This window comes from Herpailurus yagouaroundi, unplaced genomic scaffold (genome assembly GCF_014898765.1).
Source record: "Herpailurus yagouaroundi ecotype Mexico unplaced genomic scaffold, PumYag 202, whole genome shotgun sequence".
NCBI classification, from domain to species: domain Eukaryota; kingdom Metazoa; phylum Chordata; class Mammalia; order Carnivora; family Felidae; genus Herpailurus; species Herpailurus yagouaroundi.
The window spans coordinates 7,126,853-7,144,900 of NW_024412433.1; the positions used below are offsets into that span (position 1 = coordinate 7,126,853).

The window sequence follows — 18,048 nt, forward strand, 5'->3', positions numbered from 1 at the left end:
AAGATCTGCCTTAACCAACGCACAGCGCGTGCACATCCCAGGTCCTTGTCTGAGGCTCGAGCCCCGTCCTGGCTCAACAGAGCCCTTCGAGGGTGTGGGGCAAGGCCTCACTCGGGATGAAGAGACACCTGGCATTTTGATCATCCGGGCTTTACCCCTGGGCTGCACCAGGCCCTCCCCCACAGGCATCGGTGCTTGGACTTGATGATTTTATGCTCTCCTTCCACCCTTCGGCTCTGCAGCCAAACCTCCACGGACACTTTTTTCCACATCATGCCTCTGGCTTACTTTAAGGGAGACTATAAAAAAGCTGCTGCTCAAAACTTCCTGTTACACTGACTTTAGCAATAGCAGCCTTCGTACAGTATGAGAAGCCACGGCCGCAATAATTTGTTCTGCCCAGAAATGATACACTGGGGTTTCCACTGCACTTAGGGAAGTGGAAGGAGTGGGGTGCAGGCTACAGAGAGAGAAAAGAGCAAGCGAATGAGCAATGGGGCCCTGGGCACCCCGTTGGTAGGCCTGCCCTGAGAGGGAGTGTCAGATCTCCCCGTTTCCTTTCTTCTCTCTGACAAGGGTAATTGGTGCTGTCGGCCTCTTAAATCCCGACACTGCCAGTCATGCACCTCTAAAACCTCCAAATTAAGATCTTGACTCTGTGCAGTAGAATAATAATCGCAACCTCCACTTGGGCCAAGTTTAATTGTTATGCCAGGAGTCAGATCTTCCCCAGGTTGCAAAGTCACATGTCTGCCAAGAGCAGGCTGTCACCCTTGGGGGACAGAGACCTAAGAACCTGTGTGTGAGCAAAAGAAATGAGACGGCTGGACGGGGGGTCAAGGGAGAAGAGTGAATCACAAGCGGCTCGTTTTATACAAAAAGTCTGCTCCACCTGAAGGGCCACAGGAAGTGCCTGGGATGATGACACACGACCTATGGAAAACCCAGCACTGCCAGCCCACCAGAGAGGCAGAAAGGACCCAGCGTCTGGGTCCACTTTGGAGTTGCTGCTTTGGCGAGCGTCAAACTCACAAAACGGGGGCAGCAACACTAGTTGTCCTAGAATTTTACTGGCAAAAAGCTGAAGGAGGGTGTGGGAACCCACCTCCAAGATGGCCCCCAAGGACCCCAGCACCCAGTATTCACACCCTCCCACTGAGTGCGGCCTGGACGTCATGGCCATTTTTAACTGACGGGCAGACATAATGGTTGTGAATGCAAGTCAAGGTCACAAAGGGCAGTGGGCATCTGTCTCTCCCTCTCAGGGCTCACTCACTCTGGGGAGGCCAGAGTCCATGTGGTGAGGACACGTAGCAGACAGCCCAAGGAAAAGTCCATGTGGCGAGAAACTGAGGTTTCCGGCCAACAGCACGTGGATGAGCTTGAAAGGGGAGCCTCCAGGCCTGGCCAGCAGCTGGACCGCAGCCTCGGGAGAGACCCTGAGCCAGAGCCACAGGCTTCCTGACCCTCAGAAGCTACATGAGAGAATGAATGTTGCTGTAAGCTGCAAAGTCCTGGGGCCGCTTGTTACCCAGCAGTAGACAACCCCTTTATCGGGAACATTCTAAAACCTGGGATAGAAGGTGAATTCGATGTAAACACATCAGATGCTGGCAGAAATGCTTAGCATCAAGTCCTTCTAAGTCCACCTGACTCTCTCCTATTCCCCATGCCTGAGGGTTGCCCTGTCCCCCAACACACACACATGCCATACAGCCCTTAGCAATGACTGTTGCCAAAGTATAAAACTCCATCTTCCTTGTCACAATGGGGACAAACCCCAAGGGGCAGTTATGCTCTGGAGCCCCTATGGGGCAGCTGGGACCAGGGCTCTGCCTGAAACCACTTCCTTGCTTGGCACTCTCCTCTCCCTGGTTTGCTTCCCCTCTCCCCTCCACTTTCCCCGGAGCTCTTCCTTAATGAATCATCTGCACCAGTCTTTCCTTCCAGGGAACCTGACCTAAGATACCCCATGTGAAAAATGAACATTAAAAACATCGCATCTTACTGGGGCACCCGGGTGGCTCAGTCAGTTAAGCATCTGACTCTTGATTTCGGCTCAGGTGATGATCTCAGAGTCCTGAGATCTAGCCTTGAGTTGGGCTTCACGCTAAGCAGGGAGCCTGCTTAAGAGTCCCTCTCTTCCTCTCTCCGCCCCTCCCCTGCTCACTCTCACTTTCTCTAAAAAATAAACATAATTAATTTTTAAAAATCACATCTTACTGAAATTTCCTTAGGGTTATCAGATTCTTAAAGACATTCTTCCATTCCCATTATTCATTTAGATAGCTTTTAAACAAAGAAACTGTAAGTTCACAGCTTTAAATACAGTAAAACCCTGGATTGCGAGTAACTCGTTCTGCGAGCGTCCCACAAGACGAGCAAACATCTCCGATAAATTTTAACTTGATAAACAAGCGATGTCTTGCAACACAGGTAGTACGTGATGTCAAACATCCCATGATCACAACTGAGTCAATAGTTCTTAAAATTCGCTTTGATATACGAGTGCTTTGGATTACAAGCATGTTTCCAGAATGAATTATGCTCACAAACCAAGGTTTTACTTGGATGTAATTTACCCAGAAGTTTTCCAAAAATTATTTACTAGGCCTTTGTTACGTGAAAGACAATAAAACAAATCCTTCAGAGACTACAAAGATGAAATAAGGTGTCCTCAAAAGAGGAGTCTTCTCAGAAAGCGTCGGTGTAACCTTATCGGTATTTTCTTGTGCGATGTTTTGGGGTTTCCACGTAATGATCATTCAAGTCAGCAACAGCCAGCTGCACACGCGTTGGGTGCCACAGTGGGTGCTGAGGCCTGACCATCTACAAGGACTTTGTGGGCAGTGGATCCTCAACAGTCACTTGTGGAATAAATAAATTACTAAACAGTTGGCAGTTGACATAAATTTGTCAGCTGTTCTGCCTTGCATTTTTTTTTCGAAAGCATGTGGTGAAATCTATCATATGTTAGTGAGAAAAAGACTGACCCAGCAGACAAAGCGAGTCTGGTTTTGATGGTGACAGGTTCAGATTCAACTGTCTCAGACAGAGGAAGGGGGACAGGCAGTGGCCAGGGGATCTCCTGCAGGTGACCAGATGTCTCAGCAACTAGTCAGGACTGAAGAGCCTCCCCTGAGCCTCACCCCTTATAGATTTCTTCTATAAAATCGTGACATGACTGTCTTGCCTGCCCAAAGACAGGTGCTGGCCCAAAAGACATGGTGAGGTTCCTCTCTGCCCTCCAGACCCTCATCTCCAGGCCCAGCACCCCTGCCCACATTCCAGGAGGAGAGAAGAACCAGGACTCCTGGGGGGCCAAGGAGGGTGGCTACAGGGCTCACCCCACCACCCTCCACTCAACATCCTCTGATTCTTGATCTTTCCTACAAAATGAGCCAGTTCTGTTGTTTTTTTGTGTTTTTTTTTTAAAGCTCATATAAACAACATGGCACACTGTATTTAAAATCAGTTAGGAAAGGGGCACCTGGGTGGCTCAGTTGGTTCAGCGTCTGACTTCAGCTCAGATCATGATCTCGTGGCCTGTGAGCTCTAGCCCTGTGTTGGGTTCTGTGCTGACAGCTCAGAGCCTGGAGCCTGCTTCGGATTCTGTGTCTCCCTCTCACTGCCCCTTCCCTGCCTGTGCTCTGTCTCAAAAATAAATAAAAAACATTAAAAAAAATTTTTTTAACCAGTTAGGCAAACACGCACATCCTAAATTTAAACCAAGCATTGGGGTGCCTGGGTGGCTCAGTCAGTTAAGCTTCAGACCCTTGGCTTCAGCTCAGATAATGATCTCACGGTTCATGAGTTTGAGCCCTGAGTCAGGCTCTGTCCCAACAGTGCAGAGCCTGCCTGGGATTCTCTCTCTCTCTCCCTCTCTCTCACTGCCGATCATTCTCCCTCTCTCTAAATAAGTAAATAAATAAATAAACTTAAAAAAAGAAAAACAAGCCAAAGACATGAAAAGATTATTCACAAAAGAACTAGGCAAAACAATCAAAAAGCCAAAAACAACAAACAAAAAAAAAAAAACTTTATTAGTAAAGAAAGAAATGTAAAATAGAACAATATATCATTTTTCATGTATCAAATTGGTGAATTGTTTAAAATTCTAATACTGGGTCACCTGGGTGGCTCAGTTGGTTTAAGCGTCTGACTTTGGCTCAGGTCATGATCTCACTGCTCAGGGGTTTGAGCCCCATGTTGGGTTCTGTGCTGACGGCTCAGAGCCTGGAGACTCCTTCGGATTCTGTGTCTCCCCCTCTCTCTTCCCACCCCCCACTCATGATGTCTCTCTCTCACTCTCTCTCAAAAATGAATAAAAATTTTTTAAAAAGTTTTTTAATTCTAATACTATTAGAAAGAATGCAGAGAGAGATACTAGTTGGGCAGAAAGCAGTAAAACCTTTCGTAATTTCATAATATATGTGAAAAGCAGAAAAATGCTCTTAATCTTTGACCAAAAGTCTATCCTGGAAAAAATCATCAGACATCAGACAAAGACGTTTATCACTGAGTTATTTACACTTCATTTCATCAGATGGGTGTTTACTGGGCATTTACTATGATCCAGGCTTTGCTCTAGGTACACGGGGTTTATATACCATGGGCCTTGGCACCCCAGAGCCCCCAAGTCCGGCAAGGTGACTGGCAAATTCCATTTCACTCCCTTGGCCTTTATACCATCCTGAACTCAATATTCTATACCTTACACCTGACTACATTTAAACTTGATCATTAATACGTTTCTTTAAAACAAATGTGCTATTTCTCTTAATATTCTTTCCTTTCTCCCAATTTTTTTTTTCAATGTTTATTTATTTTTGGGACAGAGAGAGACAGAGCATGAACGGGGGAGGGGCAGAGAGAGAGGGAGACACAGAATCGGAAACAGGCTCCAGGCTCTGAGCCATCAGCCCAGAGCCCGACGCGGGGCTCGAACTCACGGACCGCGAGATCGTGACCTGGCTGAAGTCGGACGCTTAACCGACTGCGCCACCCAGGCGCCCCTCTCTCAATTTTTATAAAGAAAAAATTAAACATACAGAACAAATGAGAGAATAATACAATGACCTCCTACACACCCTCAGCCTAGATTCAAAAAACTAGCACCCTGCGTATTTGTACTTTCTCTCTGTTTCCACTAGACCATATGAATGTAAATTGCAGGCATCGTAACAGTTCACACTTGAATATCCAAAGTACAACTTCTTTTTTTTTTAATGTTTATTTTTGAGAGAGAGAGAGAGAGCCACACAAGCAGGGGAGGGGCAGACAGAGAGGAAGGCAAAGGGCTCTGTGCTGACGGCAGAGATCCTGACGTGGGGCTTGAACTCACAGGCCGTGAGATCATGACCTGAGCTGAAGTTGGAGCCTGAAAGGACTGAGCCGCCCAGCTGCCCCTCTAGAGTTACAACTTCTAAGAATAAGGCTGTTCTTATACAGATTCAGAAAGTCATTATCACACATAAGAAAATCCACAGTCTCTCCATAGTCTATCTAATGTCCAATCTATATTCAAATTTCTCCTGATTGTCCCCCAAATGCCTTTCAAGCTGGGATTTGTGAATCAAGAATGTCACCAAGTTTCAAGGACTGCATTTGGCAGCTTGCTCTCTTTAGACTGCTGTAACCTAGAACATCTCCCCATTTGGTTTACCGGAACTGACCTTTTGAGAATCCAGGGTTGTTGACTGTGGTAGGGCCCCCACTATGGATTTGTCTGACTGCCTCCTCGTGCAGTGTTTTGACTTGTTCCTTTACTGCCCGTCTTTTCTTTAAACGGGAAGTTAGGCCTAGATGCTTAATTAGATTCAGTTTACCCATTTTTAGCAAGAATGCATCCAGGTGATGTGTACTTCAAATTGCGTCTTATCAGGAAGCACTAAAGTCAGCTGGCCTACTATTCCTGGTGCTAAATTTGGTCATTTAGTTAACTGGAAGCTGGCAGATTGTTCAGAAGTAAAGGTACAATTTTTTCCTTTCACAACTACTAAGTTATCCACAGAGACAGTTTGAAACCACAAAAATATCTTCTTCCTATTAACCTTTAACTCAGTGGCTTTTAACATCCATTAATAATCATTCCTGAGTTAACCATTACATTGAGAATTGCAAAATGGGAATGTTCTGGTGTTCCTTCTATTTTTTTTTTTTAATTTTTTTTTTCAACGTTTATTTATTTTTGGGACAGAGAGAGACAGAGCATGAACGGGGGAGGGGCAGAGAGAGAGGAAGACACAGAATCGGAAACAGGCTCCAGGCTCTGAGCCATCAGCCCAGAGCCTGACGCGGGGCTCGAACTCCCGGACCGCGAGATCGTGACCTGGCTGAAGTCGGACGCTTAACCGACTGCGCCACCCAGGCGCCCCTGGTGTTCCTTCTATTTATATTAGTTGATATTCTTCTATCAAGAAAACTCCTCCTTTGTTTTTTGATTTGCTTTGTTTTTGAGTATCAGTATGGATTCACAGTGGGTTTGTTTTCAGTCTGTCTTTTTTTTTTTAGTTCTCTATTTTCTTTAATGTTTTTAAAAGTTTTTATTTATTTACTTCAGAGAGAGAGAGTGACAACGAGCAGGGGAGAGACAGACAGAGGGGGACAGAGGATCCGAAGCAGACTCTGTGCTGTTGGCACAGACCTGGACGTGGGGCTCAAACCCACAAACCATGAGAGCATGACCTGAGCCAAGATCAAGAGTCAGACACTTAACCCAGTCACCCGGGTGCCCCACTTTCTTATACTTTCTATATTCCAAACCTGCAGCCAGCCATTTCTCCAGAGTCCTAGCTCCTGTTAGCGAAAATAGTATTTAGAAACCAATATCTGGGGGCTGTCTGTTGCTAGCACTGCTTTTCAGTGCACACGGCTACAAAACGCGCGTGCACACCTGCACGCACATGTGGATCCCTTCCGTTCCCATTCAACACACAGCGCTCCTCCTTACTCTCGATTCATGTTTGCATCTCCCTTTTCTACAAGTCAGGACGCTGGTTCTCAACATCAGTATACTGTAGGATATTTCCTTAGTCTACAATTACAGAATTTCACAATTACTCTGTGCCATCCCCTGCAACAAGCCCACCATATTCATTTCCTAGGGCTGCGGTAAGAAAGTACCACAGACAGAGTGGCTTAAAAACATAGAAATTTGTTCTCTCTCAGTTCTGGAGATGAGGAGTCCAAAGTCGAAGCAATGGCAAGGCCATGCTCCCTCCGACGGCTGTAGGGGAGAGTCAGTAAGTCTCTTTCCTAGGGTTTGTGGGTTGCAGGCAACCCTTGACTTTCCTTAGCTTAGTAGATGCATCATTCCACATTTAAAAAAAAAATTTTTTTTTTTTTTTTTTTTTTTTTTAAAAGGGGGAGGCTCCTGGGTGGCTCAGAAGGTTAAGCATCTGACTTCAGCTCAGGTCATGATCTCACGATTCGAGAGTTCGAGCCCTGCGTCGGGCTCTGTGCTGACAGCTCAGAGCCTGGAGCCTGCTTCAGAATCTGTGTCTCCCTCTCTCTCTGTCCCTTCCCTGCTGACTCTCTGTCTCTCTCTGTCTCTCTCTCTCTCTTCCAAAAATAAACAAACATTAAAAAAAGTTTTTTTAAATAGATGCATCATTTCAACCTCTGCCAACATATTCACAGGGCAATCTCCTGTCTGTGCATTTCTGTGTCCAAATTTCTCTCTTCTTACAAAGATACCCATTATTGGATATCTAGTATGACATCTTCTGAACTCCGTTACATCTGCAAAGACCCTATTTCCAAGTCCCATCACCTTCATGGGTATCAGGGGCTAAGATTTCAACACCTCTTTTCAGGGGACACAGCTCAGCCCACACCACCTTCTAAGTAAAGTTTAAGATTTCTTTGCTTTTTTAGTCCCAGAATAGATCTCAGTAATGGTATAACATATGCTATTCAGAAATTCCTTAATTTTTTTCTGTTATCAATTTGATAATTACTTAGATTCATTTATTTCAGTCTTTTTTCAATGTTAGACTTTGTTTTTTCTGCACATGTTCAGTTTTTTCTTTATTAATGAATTCTTATTTATTGAATAGGTAAACCATCTCCATGGTTTACAAGTCAACACTATGGGAAAATGTATGCTCAGAAGTCTTACCCTCGACCCCACCTCTGGAAGTAACCAATTTTACTAGTTTCTCTGTTTTCCTTCCTGGGATTCTTACTTGAGATTAAAAAAAAAAAAAATGTGCATGTGTACCTGGGTAACTTCCCCCTTTCTTTAGTTCACATACTACATATGCCTTTTCACACCTTGCTTCTTTCACACAATGCTGGAAATCATGCATGTCCATTCAGAAATGCCTTCCTGAGCTCATTTCTACAGCTGCATAGTACTCCATTGTGTGACTACCTCATAATGTATTTACCCAGGTTCCTGGATATGGAGGTTGTTTCCAACATGTTGCTATAACAAATAATGCCACAGTGAATGACTTTGCGCATGTCTTGTTTCATATTTCAGGGTAAATTCTTAGGAATTGCTGGAGCACAGGGCAAATGCACATTGTCTCCATAAGCCTGGGCTGCTATAACAGAATACCATTATATAGAACATTTCATTTCACAGTTCTGGAAGCTGGGAAATCCAAAACCAAGGCAAGGGATCTCTCTGTGGCGCCTTTTATAAAGACACCAATCTCACTCGTGAGGACTCCGCCGTCATGACCTGATCAGCTCCCAAAGGCCCCACCTCCAAATGCCAACACCTTAGGGTTAGGATTTCAGCATATGAACTGGGGGGAGACGAACAGTCAGTCCGCTGCACATATGTGCTTTTGCCAGTTACAGGCAAATTCCCTTCCGTGTGAGGTTGGCCAGTTTTGCTCTCCCATCAGCAACATATATGAGTCATGTTTTCCCTGAAGATGTTCAGTTGGATAATAAAGCGAGTTTCAATCCAGAAAGCTTAGAGCCCTCCACCTTTAAGACAGGTGCATAATCGATGGAGAGTCACAGCAGGTAAAGTGCTGAAAATGAGGGCCTGGGGTTGAGGAAGGGACATTGTGTAGTCTAAGGTGTTTTCAAGGGGAAGGAATGTTTCTGTTCCGTGTTGTCATTTCTCTGACTCACTGTGTCAAGGAAGCTCTCCTCTCTCCTGGTAAGAATCCATCACTTCTAAGCAAAAACACCCAACTGATGACAGGTTAGAGTCTCTTTCTTTTTTAAGAACAAATGCTAAAAAAAAAAAAAAAAAAAAAAAAAAAAGAACAAATGCTAATTTCAAACAGAAGAATGTATTTCTGGGGAGCTTAAGACCCTCCTCTGAGACCCCTACAAAAGATCCTCATGGTTAAGAAGAAAAGAGAGACCTATTAAGGACTGTCTTTTTATCCGGAGCCGAATAGAGCAACAGGCCGAGAGATCCCGCTGACTCTGACAAATAAAAGCTACTCCAGGCTGAACAGCATTTTAGCAAGAGCAATAATTTAGCATGCAATCTTCACTGCCCGGAAAAAATGAGACAGGGTTTAAAATTAGGAAAAGAAGCATCAACTGGTCTGCTTGGAGGAGGGGTAAACAATAGGTAAAGAAGCAAAAGTGAAATTTCGCTTCTTTGCTGGTAAACTGATCCCCACCGTCCTACACACACACACACACCCACCTGCCCCAGGTAATAATGGTCCTCCAGCTAAAGGTGCACTGAACTTTCTAGTGAGCAGCAAGGAAAGGTTTGTATTTAGTGGGTAAAGGACAAGGGTCCATGAGGTGTTTCTAAGACTCTAACTTACCCATCATGCACTGGGATGATACCAATAGCATGTCTGTGTGTTCTCCAGCCTCCCCCAACTCTGGCTCCGTTCAGCAAACATGTCCAGAGCCTCCAGCACGTACAAGGTCTCTGCCCGCACAGTAAAGGAGGCGACATCAATCAGGTTGAGTCCTGTCTCCTTGCACTGTCCCACAGGACAGAGAATTAATTCTCCAAGAAAGTAATCAAGCTTTAAGAGAAGCCTTAGTGAAGTGCTACAGGAGATCCTGAGAGTGAGTGAAAACAGCCAGCAATGGGATGGGATGGAGGGTGGGCTTCCCGGAGGAGGAGGCATCTGAAGCAGCACAAGTGGGATGTAGCCCCACAGCCAGGCAGGGGAGGGCTGTGGCATTAGAAAGACCTGCCTTTGACAGGAGGCAGTAATTTCTCTGATGACTCCTTTATGACATCATGACTTCAATTAAAAAGGCAGAAAAAGCAACCTGGTTACAAGTCATACTTGTGGAATTATAGAAGGAAAAGGGGAATTTCTGGGAGAGGGACTATTTTTATAACCAGGCAAATTACACTATCAGGTAAGGGCTTTAGTTTTAGAGATGCCGGGATGTAATCTACTGTAAGATCTGAATTCACGATTCCTTGGAAACTGACGAGCTTTTTACAAGATTTATGTAATGAATTGAGGTGTTTCCCTGCCCCCAAGTAAATCTAGAGAATGCCAAACGGCTCAGCCCCCTTTTTCAAGGTCATCAGGATTCCCTGTGGTTACATGAGCACTTTAAACTCATGCTCTAAATTTATGCACATTAAAATATTGATGTTGTTTTTGAAAGTAACTTTTTCCCCCTTGTTACATAAGTGACACATTTATTGCAGAAAAAAAAATTTTAAGCCCATGAATAAAACGCAAAATTCCCTCAGAATCCAACCAACTGCAAGTACTGTGAAATGTTCTCGTTGATCATTCCTCCAGCCCTCTCTCAAACATAAATGCATGCCTAAAGTTTCATGTATTGAAGTCTATTTATAAACAAATAAGATCATACTACCATCCAGAACCTGCTTTTCCATTCAATGTATTATGGACATCTTTCCAGATTATGGAATATTTTCTACATCATTTTTAATGGTATTCCATTTTATTTATTTATTTATTTATTTATTTATTTATTTATTTTTTAATTTTTTTTTTCAACGTTTATTTATTTTTGGGACAGAGAGAGACAGAGCATGAACGGGGGAGGGGCAGAGAGAGAGGGAGACACAGAATCGGAAACAGGCTCCAGGCTCCGAGCCATCCATCCAGAGCCCGACCCGGGGCTCGAACTCACTGACCACGAGATCCTGACCTGGCTGAAGTCGGACGCTTAACTGACTGCGCCACCCAGGCGCCCCATGGTATTCCATTTTAGACCTGTGTCACAATTTAAAGAGCCGCTCTCCTGTTACTGGACATTTAGGTTGCTCCAAACATTTCACTGATAAAAATAACACTATGGTAAACATGCTTATAGCCATTTTTCTCACACAGATTCTTACAGTTTATTAGGATATATTCCTAGAAATAGAACCTCTTTGCCAAAGAGTAGGAGCATTTACAGGTTTATGATATGGGTTGCCAGGGTGCCCTCTAGAAAGGTTGAATTCACACTCTCACCCCCAGACGCAAATGACAGTTTCCAAGCCTTGGCTAACACTGGCTGTTCATTTTAAAACACTTTCACCGCTGTGTCTCTGATCTGCTTTTGAAAAATCGTGCTTCCTCTTTACGATAGCTAATGTTTGGTGCTGATATGTATGCCGTGGTGGCCAGTTCCCTTATTAGAGTCCTCAAAATAGAAATATCAAAAGTAGTAAAACCTTTGAATTTCTGGGGGGGGGGGGGGGGGGTTTCTGTCAACATTATGACGGGCAGTTAAAACCCGGAATGGGGCACTTTGTCTGACGGCACATCTCGTTCTTGTCTCTAACACCTTTCGTAAAGTGATGGGTCTCCACCAAACACCTACTGGCCTTTTTATGAGATTCTAAATCCTTCCGCTTACTCCTGGTGACTCCACAAGAAACATTGTTTCTCCTGGATGTTAAGGGTGAGGTGAATTTGTTTCCATAGAAAATGAAAAGTGACCCCACCACACACTTCTTTTTACGAAAAGTACTTCTTTAAAATCTAGTTATTTGGGGCGCCTGGGTGGCTCAGTCGGTTGAGCGTCCGACTTCAGCTCAGGTCACGATCTCGCGGTCCATGAGTTCGAGCCCCACGTCGGGCTCTGGGCTGATGGCTCAGAGCCTGGAGCCTGTTTCCGATTCTGTATCTCCCTCTCTCTCTGCCTCTCCCCCGTTCATGCTCTGTCTCTCTCTGTCTCAAAAATAAATAAACGTTAAAAAAAATTTTTTTAAATCTAGTTATTTGCGATTTTCAAGGAACAATGTCTGAACAATTGCTAGTTATTAATTTTGTTAACTACATGCCATTCCTTCAAGTCTGCTTTGCTTATGAATGGACATCGTTTCCTTTCTCATTTCACACCTATACAATTTTGCTACATTTGGCTAATGGTTAAGGCAATAGGCAATAAATTTAAAAAAAAATTTTTTTTAACGTTTATTTATTTTTGAGACAGAGAGAGACAGAGCATGAACAGGGGAGGGGCAGAGAGAGAGGGAGACACAGAATCTGAAATAGGCTCCAGGCGCTGAGCCGTCAGCACAGAGCCCGACACGGGGCTCGAACTCACGGACCGTGAGATCATGACCTGAGCTGAAGTCGGACGCTTAACCGACCGAGCCACCCAGGCGCCCCAAGGCAATAAATTTTCTAATAGTGAATGTATTTTAGTGCTAAATGTTGGCTTCCTAAGTAGTAGTAACAGTAGTAGCAATAATAATGATAACAATAATAATAATAATAATAATAATAATAATAATAATGATTTCTCTTTGTAAAGTACATATAGGACTCACCATATGTAAGAGTAAATTAGATCTAACTATATAGTGTATAAGGTAATTTAAAATGAATAAACTTAAGCAAAGGAAGTGGGATATTAATTCCTTTATAGTTTGAGTTTCAACCAAGAGTGTATAAACCCCCATGGCCACAACCTAAAATGTAAATTATGTGTATTGAGGCAATTCCTTATTTACTCTAAATTTCATCCTCAAAATACCCTGCAAATGACAGTGTTTTTCCTTAGATTGCCCTCATTTCAAGATGCTCCTAATGGTCAAAAGTCCATGACATCACCCGCAGCCAAAATTCTTGGGCCCTATGTGTCCCAGGCTCCTCGGTTGGGAATATTCCAAAGAAATCCATAGCCCAGGCCTTCTATCATTTTCCACAGTTTCAGATAAACACACAGCATGACAGCTTCTTGTCCGTGAGTCATTTTGCGGAGCCAGTTTTGAGAAAGACATTTCTCTCAAGGCCATACAACTGTCTGCACCTCATAATCGAAGATAAGGCCACCATCTTCCCAGCCTTTTAAGGACACCATAAGGACACATAAACCACCAAAATGCTTTGGAAATTCCAGCGTTTCACTAGCCACGCAACCTCACCCAGGCTGCCTCTCACAGCTGGAAGCAGAGCGAAGTTTGGCCACGTATTTTTGATTCTGAAAACGTAATTCAGAACAGTATCAATCTCCAGCAAGCAAGCCCAACAACCTCAATCACTGAAACCTATCCAATGTGGGCATATCTCCTTAAGCCAGACGGAGATTCCTATGTATCTCTTTGTCCCTCTGAGCTTTTCCCTATTTAACCAAAATGATAATAACTGTCCACCATAGCAACCATACCAAAAAAGAAGATGAACAAACACAAAATATTCCTCACTTTACCAAAACAGTGAATCCGGTTTAAAACGAGGTTTGGGTTGGGTTTTTTTTTTTGACTCCCCAAAACAGGTCACAGCTACCTGCCCCAAACTTGAGGCAGCTACCCCAGAAGCCTGCTAGTTCCCAAAGAGATCAGTTAAAGAAATCTTCATTGACCAAAGAAGGCCAAGATGTCCCAGCAAGGGAACGCCAATGCTGCATTCAGTAACTGTAGGAGAAAGACTGAAAAGAACACATTGGTGTAACACCTACCGACTTCCCCCGTATTTGCCTATTCACCAACTATTTCCTGATGCCTCCTGGATGTGCTGGATGCTGGGGATGGAAAGATAAATGACACCTTCATAGCATTCCCCCAAATCTCAGGTTCACTGGGAAGAGATACCACACAAATGGGTAATAACAGAGCAGGACTAACAGAGCAAAAGGCAGGGTCGGGAGCTCTCAGGGGTGACCCAGCTTTCATCTGGGCAGCCCCAGCCTGGACTCTACATTAACTTCACTGGCCACGAATGACCAACAAGGTACTGGGGAGTCACTGAAGGTAACAGATGTGTGGGATCGGATATGTCCGGGGAAAACTACCCCGGCCACTGTGCTTAGGGCACACTGAGGGGGAGAATAAGGCATCATGGAGAGGAAGCCTGTGAAGGGAACACGGCCACCATACTCTAAATCAAATTAGAGGCTTGTGATGTGTGGGGACAACTTATAAGTCCGCCCCCACTTATGACACCAACTGCAGAAGCTGAGAGTCCCCAAGAACCCCCCCTGAGGTTCAAAAATTCAGTAGAAGGACTCAGGACTCGCTGAGAGCTATTATACTGACAGTGATGGCTTATTCAGTGCAAGGCTACAGATTTGAATCAGCCAAGGGCAGAGATGCATGGACAGGGCCCGGAAAAGTTCTACTTGGAATTCCAAGTGTCTACGGAGCTATGGACAGTGCTACCACTCCCTGGCAGCAATGTGTGACAGTCGGGAAGGCTTACCTGAGCCTTAGTGTCCAGAGTGTTTAAAGGGGCTCCATCACCTGGAACAGGCTGGCCACACAGTCCTCAGCCTCTCTGGAGATTGAGCTATTATCACACAGGTCCAAGGCCCCCACCTTATCTGCTCCCAGGTCTCCAGGCAAGCAGAGACACTCCTATCAGACGTCACATTCCCACAGTCCAGTGGCTCAGAGATCACCTGCCTGGAGCCCGAGACAAAGGCTAAACCTCTCTTTGTGTAAGATTAACTCTTTACTACAGAGGGTTGCACTGCAGGAGAGAGGTACGTCTTGTCCTTTTCCTAACTTTCTCCCTGAATTTTGGGGGGCCATTTAACCTCGAGGCAGTGGCTCCTTGTGGATGGACTGTCGGGGCTACCTAGGTGGTTTCAATGTGTTGATTTTCAAAGCAACTAAAAAGCCTTTTGAGAGTGACAAAAATAAACTACAGTTCATTCATGGCGTTAGAAGACACAGGTAATTAAACATTATCAAGCACTTGTTTCTAGATATTTCCAACGTTTATGTAAGGATTACCCTCTTACTACCAAAAAAAACAAAAGCAAACAAACAAAAAAAACCAAGTCATTTTCCTACTAGATTTAAAAATACAAATGTGTCTGGGGCGCCTGGGTGGCGCAGTCGGTTAAGCGTCCGACTTCAGCCAGGTCACGATCTCGCGGTCCGTGAGTTCGAGCCCCACGTCGAGCTCTGGGCTGATGGCTCAGAGCCTGGAGCCTGTTTCCGATTCTGTGTCTCCCTCTCTCTCTGCCCCTCCCCCGTTCATGCTCTGTCTCTCTCTGTCCCAAAAATAAATAAACGTTGAAAAAAAAAAATTAAAAAAAAATACAAATGTGCCTTAACATTTGAGAGCCTGGTGACATACACGTGACCCTAAAAAACACTTAGCATAAGTGAATAGAAATGTACAGTTCCTTTGTCCCACACAGCATAGCACACTTACCAGCAAATACTTCAAAAGTCTGCCGTTAGCCAGCTGTGTGATCTTGGGCCTGTCATTTTAACCCCCTGGTTCGACTTCGTTTTCTGTAAAACAAAAGTATCGGATCAGATTATTTCTAAATTTCCTCTGGTTCTCCCTTTTCTCCTTCAGAATAAAGTAACCTTTTGTAAATACAAGTGAGGACCCTTCAAGGCTGAGCTTGCTACATAAATAAGAATCCACCTTGTTTCCAATATTTAACTTTTATAACCCAAAGGAAGAAATACACAACCTTTAGGTTAAATATATAAAATAACTGAATATTTTTCAAAACATACCATTCGTTCCTTAGCAAATCGTATGCGGCACCTACCACGTACTAACCAGGTATAAATATTTGAAATATTTATCCGTATCTTGTGAACGATCCTGAGCAGATGTTGGTTAAATGGAGATTTTAGTAAGAGCCTGTTAAGCACCAAACATGACAGGAAAGAGAACACGCATCTTTTCGCTTAAAGTTATATGCCTTCAGAACTCAATGACTTTCTAAACCGATTTTATAATTAGGAGGATATTTTTAGCTTCTTTTTCAATTGGAAGGTTTTATCATGCTCATCTCAATATATGTAATTTCACTTGAGTATTTTCTGATTTTGAAAAAAATGAATCTTTTCCCCTTGGTGAAGCAAAGTATGATGGGAGCAGCTTCCACAGAGTGCTACATCTTTAAGGGCCGGTGAAGCCATCCTGACTGCAGGTCCCAGTGATGCCCATACAGTGTTCTTCCTTGGGCCCTGATGGAAGATGAGTAGGACACCAGGGTGCTCGCCCTGCAGGAGGCAGGAACCCATCCATGGCTTAGTGTAAGGATGGCCCTATTCACAGAGAATTCTAGTGCCAGGTAATGCTGCTGCAGGGGAAAGGGCCTGGTGGGGAAGCCCCAGTGTGCCTCCACCTGCAAGAGTGAGGACTTTACTAGGGGAACAGAGTTCCAGCAGAGGGAACAGCACTTGCAAAGCTCAGAGCCCGGACGAGCGTGTGGGGAAGCCAAAGCCTCAGAGTTGCCGGCAAGGGCAGGGGCCCCGAGGAAGCAGGCAAGGAGAAGGAGGCTGGTGACGAGCCTGCTACAGCGCCAGGAAGCTGGTGGCCCTGGGACTCCAACACAGGTGTTTAAGCAGAGAGAAGGGACCAAAGCAGACCCATAATTTAGAAAAGGGACAGAGACAGGGATGGACTGGGGAGAGGTCCAAATGCAGGGGGTGCGGGGTGCGTCCTGCCTTGAAGCACTTCAGGGATCCAGGGGGCTCAGTGAGGCACTGACACCTGGAGTGACACGAAGAAGGCTGAGGCCAGCTCTCACCTTGGGCCTGGTGCCCTGGTTGGCTGCTGGGGGCGGTGGGGACATGTGAGGGCACTGGTGGAATGATTAAGAGGCATCCCGGTGCAAAGGGCCAGAGAGCAGACGAAAATGTGGAGTTGAAGAGAGGACGTGTGGAATGAGTCAAGGAAGGAAGGGGTTTGGCTCGGAAAAACAGATGGTTGTCATGCAAATAATCTGAGGCCTTAAGAGCAAGACTTTAGACCCTAGAGGGGACGGACAGTGAGGTAGCGGCTTTAGGAACTGGATTTCAGACAACCTAAGCACCCTTCCCCAGAGTCAGAACGGGGGAGGACGGACCAGGCAAGGTCCATGGGGTTCCCCTGATACTGTCTGGGGAGGGGAGTTCTCTCCCAGGCCACAAGCCTCCCCTCAAGCTACTTTCTTTCCTCCCCACCCAATCCCTGCCCCTCTGCCTTTACCACCACCACCACCACTGCCACTGTGTTCCAGATGGCTGGCTAAGGAACCCATCAGGGCCAACCTACTAACCAGCAGCTAAACCGCTCCCACCAGGAGTATTTGCATCCCCAAAGGAGGAATTGGTTCATTTAAACAAATGCCCGGTGGGTGGAACGTGCACGGCAACGCTCAGAGGAAGATTTTTTTCCTCTTTGCGCTCCAGTCCCCAGGCCCCAGGCCTCGTCAGGAACGGGCCCCGGCCTGCAGAAGCAGGCGCTGTCACCGGGGGCCCATCAAGGGAGCGGGCAGGCTGGCCTCAGAAAGGGACACAGGACTAGGCCGGTCGTCTTGCTGTATGAAAATGCCCCTAGATTTCCACGTCACTCCGGATCACTGACATTCCACTAGACTGCCGTTACCCCTTTTGTTTGCTTTGTGCATCCAGAAGCGGACTGAACTAACCACGAACGTGCAGATTCCAGAGACAATGTGACCAGGCAGGGAAACCGGGTGCAAGTTTGGGGGCACTTTGTTTCTCCCTTCTCGCCCCTCCATACCCAGCCCCGGCCACCAGGGCCTCGGGGCCTCAGGCCTCTCCCGGAGAGGCCTCCGGTTGGCCCCGTCTGCATAGTCTGTGTCAGGAGCCGGGGTGCAGGGTGTCTCCAGGACCCCAGGCTCCACCTCGGACTCCCTCGGACAGGGGCACCTCCAGCGAGGACGCACTCCACCGAGGCTGGGTCCCCGGGCGGGTGC

At 45.6% G+C, this 18,048-nt stretch overlaps 2 protein-coding genes across 9 annotated transcripts in view; one reads left to right on the plus strand and one right to left on the minus strand.

Moving 5' to 3' along the window:
• Positions 1–16,291, minus strand: part of NEU2 (neuraminidase 2) — a 92,430-nt gene extending 76,139 nt beyond the window's left edge. For 4 of the 8 annotated variants that reach the window (XM_040450656.1, XM_040450655.1, XM_040450650.1 and 1 more), the window contains exon 1: positions 15,534–16,291. The gene's annotated coding sequence lies outside the window, so the exon portion shown is untranslated. Of the gene's footprint in view, positions 1–14,570; positions 14,729–15,533 lie in introns of those variants that run through there. The other 4 variants (XM_040450658.1, XM_040450657.1, XM_040450653.1 and 1 more) reach the window with 1 other exon arrangement.
• NGEF (neuronal guanine nucleotide exchange factor) overlaps positions 1–18,048 on the plus strand; it is a 75,430-nt gene that overhangs the window by 15,788 nt on the left and 41,594 nt on the right. The window lies entirely within an intron of this gene.